Here is a 12,544-nt window from a genome sequence, read left to right as displayed (position 1 = left end):
GGAAAATTTAAGTTCAAATTTACATTGGAATTTCTTTAAATTACTTGACTTCAGTGTGACAAATCCTGTCTCACAAGATTGACTTTAATAATTTAAATGTTTTTTTGGAATTTAGGCTTGAAAGCTAAGTGTATGTGGGTGGAAAAGGATGATTCTGACTCGAGTTAATAGGATTAAAAAATAACTCAGCTGAGTAAGCTTTTGTGGCTATGATTCACTTAAAATGCAAAGGGTAGAGAGTTGTATAATGCTAGAGACAGAGACTAATTTTAAGTATAGGAGAGGGATTTAGACTTCTAAATAGCACCTTGCATATGTAGTCAGAAATAATTTCACTTTTTTTCAAAACAAGAATTGAAAATTACATTAGCTTTAAAGCAGCCAATAAAACTAGTACAATAATCAAGTATCTTTATTCTCCATCTAAACAAAAATCATATGACAAAACTAGGAAAAATACGGATGGAAATACCCTTGGGCATTAGAATTGCCAAGACACAGGCTTCTTAGTATTCAGGTCAGCTTTTGCATTTGGCGGTAGCTTATCATCAGCGCTTGCCTTCCCCAGTACTGATCATCTGGAGGCAGAGAGTTCCAGCACCTTCAAGTCCAGTGTTATCCAATTTTGGAGCCAATCCTAGACCAGGCTGGATGAACATTCATAGCCCATAATTATCCATAGATGGGAATTATTTGAGTCCAGACTGTTTTGTGTCATCTTCCTAATCCTTATTCCTCTCCAGCCTTCACATTTCTTCCTATCCAGTTTAGATTCTACATATTAAGAATTTAAAAAAAAAAAAAAAATATATATATATATATATTTGCCTTGGGCTAAATGAGATCAAGAGTGAAATTAAATTCAGTTAGAGAAAAATAGAACGTTATATTATTTTTCACAAATAACCAATTTAAATACCTCTCTAAAATAACAAAATTGGTTTGCTTCTCTGTCATCCCATCTCTCTGGCAAAACAACAACCCTGAATCAACCCAAATATCTGCTTTCTCTAAGCATGTGCATGAGCAAATGAGCACTAATAGAGAAAATCATGAACTCAGCAGATTGCTTCTAACATAAATTCATTAGTTTCTTCTTTGGACCCTAAACACTGCCCAGCAAGCTTGCTACATTTTACTGGCCAACTCTCTCCCACTCTGTACAGAAATGATTTCGAAACTTTTCCACTCTCCTTAAAATGCTGGATGCAACTTTGTTATATTTCTTCAAGAGTATATAGAAACCAGTAGATGAATTTTCTCAACTTTCATCACCAAATCTATGCGCTTACCCATGCAGTGATACATCTGCATTCGTCCTCTCTTCAGTTCTTCTGTATAGAGGATGGACTCACCTTTTTCTTAGTTAAGGTCCAGTCCTCTCAACCTCCTAGTTTCTAATCATATACCTTACAGTCTTTTGTCCTGGCAAGAATTCTTCAGAGAAACAGAATATATATTTATAAAATTAGGTAGGGTCTAAGACTCATGATCTGCTATCTATAAGCTGGAGACCCAGAAAAGCTGGTGATGGTGTAATTCCAATTCAAGTCTGAAGGCCTGAGAACCAGGGTATTTGATGGTGTGAATCTCAGTCCAAGGCAGTAGAAGAAGTTCCCAGTTCAACCAGGCAGACAGGAAGGGAACAAATCCTACTTTGCTTTGCTTTTTGTTTTATTCAGGCCCTCAAAGGATTGGATGACTCCCACCCACATTGGGGAGGGCAATTTACTTACAGAGTTCACCAATTTGAATGCTAATCACATCTGGAAACACCTTCAGAGTGGATCCTCAAGCAGTTTTTAGGAAGGGTACATAAGGAGTTAAGTTTAAGATCTTTTATTTATGCTGATATTCTAAACCTTAATGAAGATCTATCTATCTATCTATCTATCATCTATCTATCTATCTATCTATCTATCTATCTATCTATCTATCTATCTATCTATCATCTATCTATCTAGTTATCTAGCTAGCTAGCTAGCTTGATAGCTAGCTATCATCTATCTCTAGCTATCTATCATCTGTCTAGCTAATCTACCCATCTACATGACTTTTGTTTTTTCTTTTTCCTTTAATTCTGCCTGCTTAGCATTTAGTAGGCCCCTTTCAATCTGGCGACTGTTGTCTTTCTGTAGCTTTCGGTAGTGTGTTTCTATGTTTCTTTAATGTTTTTCTTTCATTTTATCTCTCTGTTCTTTTTTCGGGGGGGGGAGTGATTCTCTTTTCTATTATCCTATTAGATGTATGTTGGATGTCAGGGTTGGATTGATCATATACATATATATATGTATATCTACATATATGTGTAAATACACACACACACACATATACAAATTTAAATCATTTTCTTATCAAATGTCTTTTCTTTATCTTTTTTACCTTTTGTGTTCTTGGATGTGAACTCAAATTTTTTAAAAGTTATCTGATATTCATTCCACACCCATTTTATTCCCTATTTTTTAAATAACAGAACTAGTAAGAGCTTAATGAATGGGTTAAGCAAACTGGAAATTTACTCTACGTACATTCTTAGAAACATAGTGCATGGAAAAATGCTCATAGGTTATATTACTAGAATTAAATATTCACTAGAATTAAATATTCATTGACTAAGTGCCCATTATGTGCTGGACATTGTTATTGAAACTGAGGATGAACTGGTGAATGAACAGGCAAGCTCCCTGATTTTATAAACTTAAATTCTCTACAGTGGATAGAAGAAGGGGAAAAATAAATAAACAAGTAAATGATAAACTGTACCAATATGCATGCATGCATTCAAAAATATGTGTATGAAAAAAAGATTGAATGAGTAAATAAGAAAGCATCATATCATGATAAGATTGTGCAGAGAATTAAAGTAACAGTGATGTTCTGGAGATTGGTTAGGCAGTCACTTTAGATTGGGTTGTCTGGTGCAGCCTATTGGAACAAGTGACATTTAAGTTGCAAACTGAACAGATGAGTAGAGAGAATATTTGAGGCAGAAAGAATAGCTTGTGCAAAGCCCTAAAACAGGAACAGAAAGAAGACCATGGAAGTGTGGTGTACGAGAGAAGTGGTGTGGCTGGGGTCAGAAACAGAGGCAAATCCCCTAGGGCTTTGTAGGCCATGGAATTTGGATTTTCTCCCAAGTGTGAGGAGAAACCACCAGGGGGCATATAAGGAGGGTAGAGGGGCAATCTGATGTGTTTTAAAATAATTGTTTCAGTTGCCACATGAAGAATGAATTGTAGTGGGGCTGAGGTGGTAGCAAGGTCTGGGATCAGCAAGAAGGCTATTGTAGTAGTTTAGGCAAGACGTAATGGTGGTTTAGGATCAGGGCTAATGGAAATAAGTGGACCCAGTGAAATTGCAATTTTTCAATTTTGCAAGTTCCACAAAAAGATTTTATTACTTTACACTCCTCCAATTGTGTATGAGAGTATATAATAATAACGTAAAACTGGAAATTGTCTTAGAGATCTACACTTCAGTTTTATATGCAGTGAAAACAAGGCCCACTGATCTTACATGCATAGTTCAGGTGGCGAATTCTTTTCCTGGAAAGGAACCCCAGCCATTTGCCAAGTTCTGGTGATCATACACCACAATGTTTTCTCCACATTTCTCTTCCCTGCCGCGGTCGAGCCACGACAGGATCCAGGGGGCCCCGAAGGTGGGCAAGGCGTCGGCGCAGGAGACAGTCGACTACACAACTCAGAGGCGGTGTGACACTGTTCCGTTTTATTGTGATTTGAGTACAACTTTTATACTTTCCATTTTGGCATTTGATTATACTTTGTGGTTAAGGTAGCAGGGAGTTAAATGTCTGTGGTTAGGCGAAGCAGAAAATCTTATAGAGTATATTATTATTAACATTCATGATTAACTAGGACATTTTTCTCTCAGTCATTACAACAGAACTACCTGATGGAACAATCTAAACTTTTAATTCTTATATCTATCACGTAAAATACAGTTTGACTTAAGTAAAGGTGATAGATAGAGGTATTCATAACAGCAAGTATTGGCTTGTGGGCAGACGTTCTTCTTTCTGACTGAAGAAATCTTAAGAAATCTTTTAAATGCTATTTGATTTATACTATATCTAAAGTTCAAGCTGAACCTTTCTCATAGCTGTTCAAAAGTTTCCTTGGTGCAGTAATGAGGAAATATTTATAAAAATCAGTTTTACAAAGCTGCTTTCATAAGCTAAGTTTTTGTTCCTTTGTTTTTTAAGCACTAAGGAGGTCCTGACCTAGCCAGCCTTTCTATAAAACTTAAACTACTATAAGGCACATGAATTCCATCTTTATTCACCATACGTATGCTATCTTCATTATAAGCTCCTGTATAAGGCAAAGGAGGATCAGGTAATCTTTTCATACTATTAGCCCCGCTAGGTGGATACCAGAGTTTTCCATTTATCCAGTAGGCCACAAAAGGAGGCCCTTCCATAGTAGGCACAGGCTTATGAGTAAATTTCTTATCCTTTACTAATTTTTCTACTAACTGCGTGGGAACAGGAGTATAAGCTGGTTCTAGTAATTCAGCTTGTTATAATTTATTCATAACATCTTTAAGAGGTGCGTCAAAAGGAATTTCTCTTAATAATTGTTCAAATAAAGGGTTTACGCATTCTGGACACGTCAGGGTGACTGGAGCTGATTCCATACGTGGGGAATTTACTATGTTTTCCTCAGAGCCAATTTTGAGGAAATCCACTTGTACAGCGTTTACACTTACTAGAATTTGTGCTACCCAAATTCCCCCTATTAACAAGATCGTTCCTAAGAAACCAATTATCCCTAAACACATGCCACGTCCTTGTTCTTGATGATGCATTCCTTGAAGCCTCTGTCCCCATCTCCGGACCTTGTCACGCAGTAGGGTAGAAAGAGGATGCGTACGTTTTTTCATTTGACACTCCTCTGTAGCACCTCTCCATATTATATATTCATGAGTATATATTCTATTTCCTCTTTTATATTATAAACTTTGAGGGCAGGCAGAACCTGTCACCTATGTTGTAGTATTCAGCAAGACTGATGCTTAAGAAACACCTAGAATCACATGAGCAAGTCTCTGAAAAAAGAAAGTGATAGTTCATAATGTTTATGTTCTCTGCCATAATTTGATCTCTGAAAGTAGTGAACCCCCACTGTTTTATCATTATTATTCAGTATCTATACTCACATTGCAGACGCTATTAGAGAAAGAATCCAAAAAATTCGTTCTAGCTGTATACAGTGGAAAAGATTTAAAATTTAGATTCAGAGACTTTGGATTCAAATATTGGCTTTGCTCCTTTCTGGTAGTTGTGACCTTGGGCCTTTGTTTCTTCAAACCAGGCTAGGTCACAAAATTTGTGAGATTCTGAATGTTATGTGTGAAAAGAACTTGTTAGCTCTACCACACAATAAGTGCTACTATTTAGTAAAAGCTACAGTTGATCGAACTCTCGACTATGCTGCAGAATACTGTTCTAAAGTTTCACATGTCTCAACTCATTATTCCTCATGACACTCTTAAGGGGCCAAGGTTATTACTATACCCATTTTTTCAGATGAGAAAATGGAGGAGAGATTAAATAACTTGTTTAGCTAAGGTTACACACAGAATAAATGACAGAGCCAGGACTTGAACCCAGGTAATTTGACAATATAGTCTCAGCTTTTAACCACTATGCTCTGTTAGCACTCTGTAAAGTTGACATTATTAAAATATTCTGAGCACACGTGTTAATATATAAAATATTTGCTAGGCACTGTGCTAAATACCGACAGTACTAAAAGAAAAGGGCAGGGTTGGTCAAGGTCTTTTAAACATCTGTGCAGGTAAAGAATTTTTTTCTTTAAATGAAGACAAAAAAATCTCATGCTTGAACAATTGTGATGATACTTAATTAGCATGCATGAATTCACAGGTAACGAGTCAACATAATAATATAGATTGACACATATTTTATTCCATAAGTATTCTATTAGTAAATATTCTTTATTAACTGAGCCATATTTTTTCAGAAAAATAACTTTCTGCTTTAATATTCCAAAGAGATTAATTTTCTTTCAAAGAGATCATTATTTTAGTTTTCTTTCTTAATATTTGTGGATTTTCAAACACATCCTTTAATCATGAAGACCTTAGCTAATGGATACTATTTTTATTTTCAATTTAGTGAACAGAGTAACTTTTACTTAAAAAATTCTAAAATAAATGTGCAGGTGGGTTTATAACTATACATTTTTATGACTATAGTGCCATGGAAACTGGATTTCTACAGCTTTATAGAACATCTCATCTTAGCTGCCTAATGGAAGTATGATTTTGGAATAGTTAAAAGAATTTTCTTCAGTTCCATGTCATACAAATTTAATCTTTCCTTGCATGAATTTTCCTGAGACACAACAGATGATTATGCAAGGCCATTTATGTAAGTGAATTGCTCAGTGATATTATCAGCCAAAATTGTAGGTTGAGGTCAAGTGATGTCAAGTCATTATTTAAAGAAACAAAGACAAAGGGAAAAGACAAATTATAGAGGAGAAATTTAATACATTTTGGCAACATAAGTAGGAAGGTCAGTAAAGGACAAGAAGCTAGAGTGATGTCATTATAACTGGCTTCAGTTCAGAAGTGGCAGGGTGGCAGTTAGCCAAAAAGGCACTTTGATGTTGTTTGTTTATATATTGCTATTTAGCTATCCATATCCAGAAGTGGAGATTACAGCAGATAATTTTATGGTGGAGGATTGAATATTGTGGTTACTGCATAATTTTAAACTTTGTTTCTAAAATACAATCACTATATCTTATTTAGAACTTTCATTTTTAAGATGCATTTCTTCCACACACACACAGATCTGCAAGCCCTCTACAATTTAGACAGTTTCAACTGCTGTACAGGTAATTGTTTGATGTAGTGATCTGGATATAGATTTTTAGCTCAGACAAAGCATTTAAAAAAGAGTCCCAGGATCTGTTAAAACTATGAAATAATCAGATCTCTGCAGCCTTCTGTCCTGCTTCATGTGTGGTATTTATGTCATGCCTATAAAGAGGGAGAAAGGAGTCGGTTGGAAGAATATATGTTTTTCCAGTTTCTCATTAGCTTGCATTATGCACCTTTTCCCTGAGCAGATGATGGCCACCTAAATAGCTCTTACTCTATTGGCTAAATAACTTGTATTAAGGTGAAATTTTTGTTGCATGCAGATGTTGTAAAGGAAACCTGTCCAATAGAAATATAATGTAAGCCACTAATATGAGCCACATGTTATTTTACACTCTCAAGTAGCCATATTAAAAAAAGTTAAAATTAAGTTAAGGATATATATATTTTAATGCAATATACCCAAAGTATTATTATTTAAACATGTAATCAAAAACAGCCCCAATGCTGCAGCTGGTTTGGAGGCTACAACTGACACTTACTGCCTAACTCCTCTTCTACTCAGTAGATTGGGTGTAGATTATCTTCACCCTTGGTTATCACTTTTGTTAGTCTATGAGGCTTATCTAGTGGGTGATCCTGCCCATGTTTTTCTCAGGCCATGCAGCAGCCTAACGACTTGCTGTCAAATCTGGGCAGAGGCATCCACTTGGTCTTTCTCACTGATGGATCTTACCTCCAAGGGCCGAGACAACTACCTGGGAGATGGGGTTTGCTAACTATCAAGTATTTCTATGTAGCATGGAGAACAGAGGAGATGATTACTGGTTTGTTCGATGGCTTCATTGTACCCATTGTAAACTGGACCTAGAGAATCAATTTATTACCATGTGCCTCCACTCTGACATGGAGTCCTGGATGACTCTGGTTCCTGAATAATAAATATGACCTTGAAATTTCTGAGTATTCTCTTTCTCTAGTGTGTGATTACCTGAGTGAATGGCCATAGGTTTCCATGAAAAAGGACTGGTTGAATTATTAGCATATAATATTGCCTTGGTATTACATGGTGATGCCTCATGGATTCCTTACTTCTTCTTCAGTATTGGAGGCCTATAGAGGAGATTGGGGTAGATCTTGAGAGGGACATGTGTTATACTGAAAGGCAGAAGTCACTGCAACATTTTCTTTTTTTCTTTTTTCTTTTTTTTTAGAAAAGGCAATCCTTGGTTAACCTCACATTTTCAAGGACTTTGTCAGCTCACAATCCCTTATTTTTATTTTTTATTTAAAAAATTTTTTTACACCTATAACACCTGGTCTTCCCAGGTGGTCTCCCATCCAAGTACTAACCAGGCCTGACCTTGTTTAGCTTCTGAAATCAGAGAGCAGAGATTCTTTATCTGCTGCCACAGGTTCTCTCTGGTTTTTACCTTTTACCTTCAATTGATGATTAATTATGTCCATCTTTTCATTGTTTTTCTCCAAAGAATTAGCCCTCAGGAATTAGCATTCCTTCTATAGTCTATAATTTTGTACTGCTTTCCTCAAATCTCTCAAGTGCTTGAGATGTTACCTGTAGCAGTGCCTTCATTTCCTATCAGGTTCACTCCAGGTGAAAGTCTTAATAACTGCATTACTATGGTATGCTACGGGCTATTAACACTCCACCTATCACCAGTGATAGGGTTCTTATTGCTAGCCATTAGCAGATGATTTGGCTTCAAAATCCCATTTTAGAATCTGATTCTTAGGATGACTCCTGACTTCTACTGCTTTAGGTCAGTGTTCCCAGAAACAGACGTTGAGATGGAGACTTGCATGCAGTAATTTTGTTGGTGGATGCTCCCAGATTTTGAATTTGAATGCACTGAAAGCAGTAGTATTAGGCAGAAGAAGAGATGGAAACTGTCTTATAATTGCAATAAGAAGCTCAGGAGTTTATGGCTCTTTATAATTGTCCATAATTAGAGCATAGGGGACTGGTCCTTAAAGCCCCCTATCCCTCTCTCTTAACCAGTCATTTGATGTGGACTGCCCTTTGGCATAATCTTGGGTTAGGAGGCTCCCAGATTCTAGGAAAGAAACTCAGCTATGAGCTATTAGCAGCCTATACTCCCTGAAGCTGGGGTGTGAGTGACTTGGTCCAGAAGGATGCTTTACTATAAGGATGCTCTATAGGCATGCACATGGTGAAGTACAGTTTGAGTAGTCACAAATTGGGAAGCAGAAATGTAATTTTATGTTTTATAATATCTCATTTCCTCTCAAAAGAAAACACAATTATTTTGAAAACAATAATTTCAAAAATTATCTCTGAATCTATGGGCTGGGGTACACACCCTAAGTAAGTGACTGAGATCTTCCTTAATTGTTCACTTATTAAATAAATAAATTGACTGTGGAATAGTGTTTTTCCACATTTCCATAAGAATAACTTGGAGTGTTGGAGATTAATTAGTTCCACTAATTAATACAGTGGACCTGGTATGGGTCAATGATTTGGAAATTTTTATTTTTATGAATACCTTCAGATGGTTGTTATGATCAAGAAAATTTGGGAAACACTGATTTGAAACATGCTTTTTTCAACTTCACTTGCAGATTTTAAGTCTTGAACTATCAATCCCAGAATGACCCACTGAAAAGTCTTATTCAGTCCAGTTTTAGAAAAGTAAAGTAAGTTTTCTGAGAATTTGGTTTGATAATTTCTCTTCTTTGGAAGCACAACAAATACTTTATTCTGGTTGTTCCTAGAAGGCACCGTTTATCGTTTCCATTTCTGGCCCAGCTCTTCTGGATCATGTTTTCTTTGGAGGGTCGACTTTCTTTGAGTTGAAGCATAGCAAAACAAACGTATCACTTAAAAAAACTAGTTCCTTATTAAAGGGCTGTTACCTTAAATAACTTTTGCTTGCTCTGTTTTGTTCCCTTCTTTCCTGAAACTTGTTAGAAGTTAGGGTGCTTTTCACCTTAAATCTCATATTGATTACTCTAGATATGCCAGCCTAGATCTCGTTTTTATGGGTTCAACTCCCTTTGATGTCCTGGGGATATCTCCTTCTCCAAGATCATTATCTTAGAAATGTAGACGATGATGAAGGAGATGGAAAAAATCACGGAAGATGTCTCAACCTTCTGACTGAGATCGCCGTTGACCTTGAGACAGAGCTTCAGGTTATGAGGATTAGGGATCTTCTCTTTGGCCATGAACCTCTTGGCCAGAGTCCAGGGCAGTCCCTTCTTGCACTCATCCTGCATATCTCTGGCTGTCATGTCCAGGCAAAGGGCATAGCTGGCCACATGGTCAAGGGCCATGGCCTCCAGGACAGCACAGCAGCTCTTGCCCATCATCACTCCGTTTGAACTCTTGGTACCGGCTATGGTTGTAGGCAGGCATGAGGACGGACAACCCTCAGGGCATAGGTGCTGGATGACTTCAGGATCAGCTTGCTTGGTACTGTGAACTCTATCTCTTCGGCTTGGTCTCTGTATTTCCTGCCCACTCCCACGATGATTCTTCCCCCACTTTCAGAACTGGGACTGTCACCTGGGGGCCGCCATGTCTTATTAAGTGCTCCTGGAGTCACGTAGATGCTGTCTGGCTCATCACTCAACTTCTACAGCTACCCGGAGAGGACAAATTTACCTCGGACTGCTGGTCTATCCGCGAAGACCTGCCCCGCTCTGTGCTCTGCAGAGTACCCAGGAGTTGTGAGCTCTGGTTCCTGGAAGCCATTGCTAGGTGGCTGCCTCGTTGCTATCCAGCCTTAGGACAGTGGCCTGGTCCTCCGAGAAAGGTGGGGGCTCTATAATAATTCATTTTGCTCTCAGGTTTACTGAGGGTAGGTATCATCATCTCTTGCTTTTTAAACATATGTCTGTTAGTCTCATTTTTTCCTCATAATTTCTCAGTCTTTCAAATTTTCCTCCCACTCTGAAGGATTCTCTTCTCCACATCCTCCTTCCCAAGAGGGTGTTTGGGTGTAGAAAGAAGCTTTTATTTCTTAATTCATTGGGGGAGGGGCATCTGGGCCATGGCTCTTATCCGGCTCACTCTCACTGATGTCCAGCCCACCTCACCTGGTCTTCAGCACCAGTCTATGCCCTTTGCAGAGTAGACTGGCCTGCCTGATCTATTATTGAGTATCCTGAGCTGATCTTCACTGTAGTGTGAATTGTCCCACTACGTTCTTGAGGTATGTTCTCTTGGTGACTTCTCACCACTGCTTTCAATTATGTGGTTGTCCTTGCTACCCTAAACTACCCTTTCTGCACCTGTCCTGCAGAACCATGCTCCCTTGCATGGCTGCCCTCAGGCTCTCTTGAATAACCACCTACCTCACTAATTGTTATTTTACATACTCATGCTGTGTATTGCGCCACACTCTCTATTGAGTTTCTTTGACTGACTAAAGATTTCCCAGTCTAGGCCCAGGGAATAATCAGCTCCAGGATGTTTAGAGCTATCCTTTCTCTCCCCGCAATGTATCCAAGTGTGTTTCTGTCGATCCCACAACCCTCCCACCCCAGGGGTCTTGATTCTAGGCTACCTTAGTCTCAATGTGTCAGTCAGAGTCTTGGAAGAGCCAGAGATGGCACACTCAAATTGGGCAATTTCAGAAAAGTGTATTGTGATCAACCAGATTGCCAAGTCATGCACTGACTCTGTCACCCTTTCTTTATTCTCATCTGGGATTAAGCAAAGTCCTTCTAATGGGTGTACATATTTCTTTTTCTTTTTTCATATTTACTTTTTCTGTCTCTAATCCATACTTATTGTTATTTATGTCATTCAAAAAACAAATCAGATTACTCTTTACTTAAGTCCTCTTGTTAGTTACCTTTTGATGATAAGATAAAGGCTATATGCCTTCCCAGGGTATATGAAACTAACCATGAACTGGGATCAGTTTTGTTCCATTTTTTTTTGCTCCAAAACTTCTCTTTCTATATGTTCACCAGTATCTTTTTTTTAAAATAATTCAGATTTTTCACAATTTCCTGAACATATTAGATTATTTTTGTGTCTTTTTTATTCACTTATGTTTTTGCCAGAATGCTCAATCTACCACCACCATCTTTCACAGTTAATTTTTTATACAATCTTCAAGACTCTAAATGTTATCTCCTTGGTGATGCTTTTCCCAAATTTCCCCCCGTGAGAGTTTTTTCCTCAGTGCCTCTGTAGCATATTTTTGCTGTAGGTATTATTAATTCATCTTATAATTATGGTAGGATTGCATCAATGAGCATTTAACTTACACAAATTCATCTACATCTGTTTGCCAATGAAAGGAAGAATTTGAAAGGTGGGGCAAAAGTGTAGACTTTAGGCTGTGGATACACTTGAAAATGAAACAGGCTATACATACCTAAAGAAAGAAAGTTAAGGATTTTTTCTTTTTCTTCTTTGGCAAAGAAGAAAAATGTAGCTTTTATGCTACTGGCCAGGTGGATGATGATGGCTTCCTAAAAATAGCATAGGAATAAGTATTGTACTGAGAACAATTCAGAAACATTGATTAAAAGAGTTATAAAAAAAGATAAAAGTTGTCTCCATAAGATGAAAATGATTATAAGAGAAAGGAATGGCTGACAAGTTGATATTTTCATAAATTTGCTAAAGCTTTTCGAGTTGTAAAACATGTGCCATAATTTCTGAATA

At 37.5% G+C, this 12,544-nt stretch overlaps 1 pseudogene; it reads right to left on the bottom strand.

Annotated features, from left to right (window-relative positions):
* Positions 1–9,770: 9,770 nt before the first annotated feature.
* On the bottom strand, positions 9,771–10,440 carry LOC102892417 (annotated as a pseudogene).
* Between the last annotated feature and the right edge of the window lie 2,104 nt (positions 10,441–12,544).

Source organism: Pteropus alecto, unplaced genomic scaffold, assembly GCF_000325575.1.
Source record: "Pteropus alecto unplaced genomic scaffold, ASM32557v1 scaffold81, whole genome shotgun sequence".
NCBI classification, from domain to species: domain Eukaryota; kingdom Metazoa; phylum Chordata; class Mammalia; order Chiroptera; family Pteropodidae; genus Pteropus; species Pteropus alecto.
The sequence above is the reverse complement of the archived record's forward strand: the minus strand, read 5'-3'. Positions and strand labels throughout refer to the sequence as shown.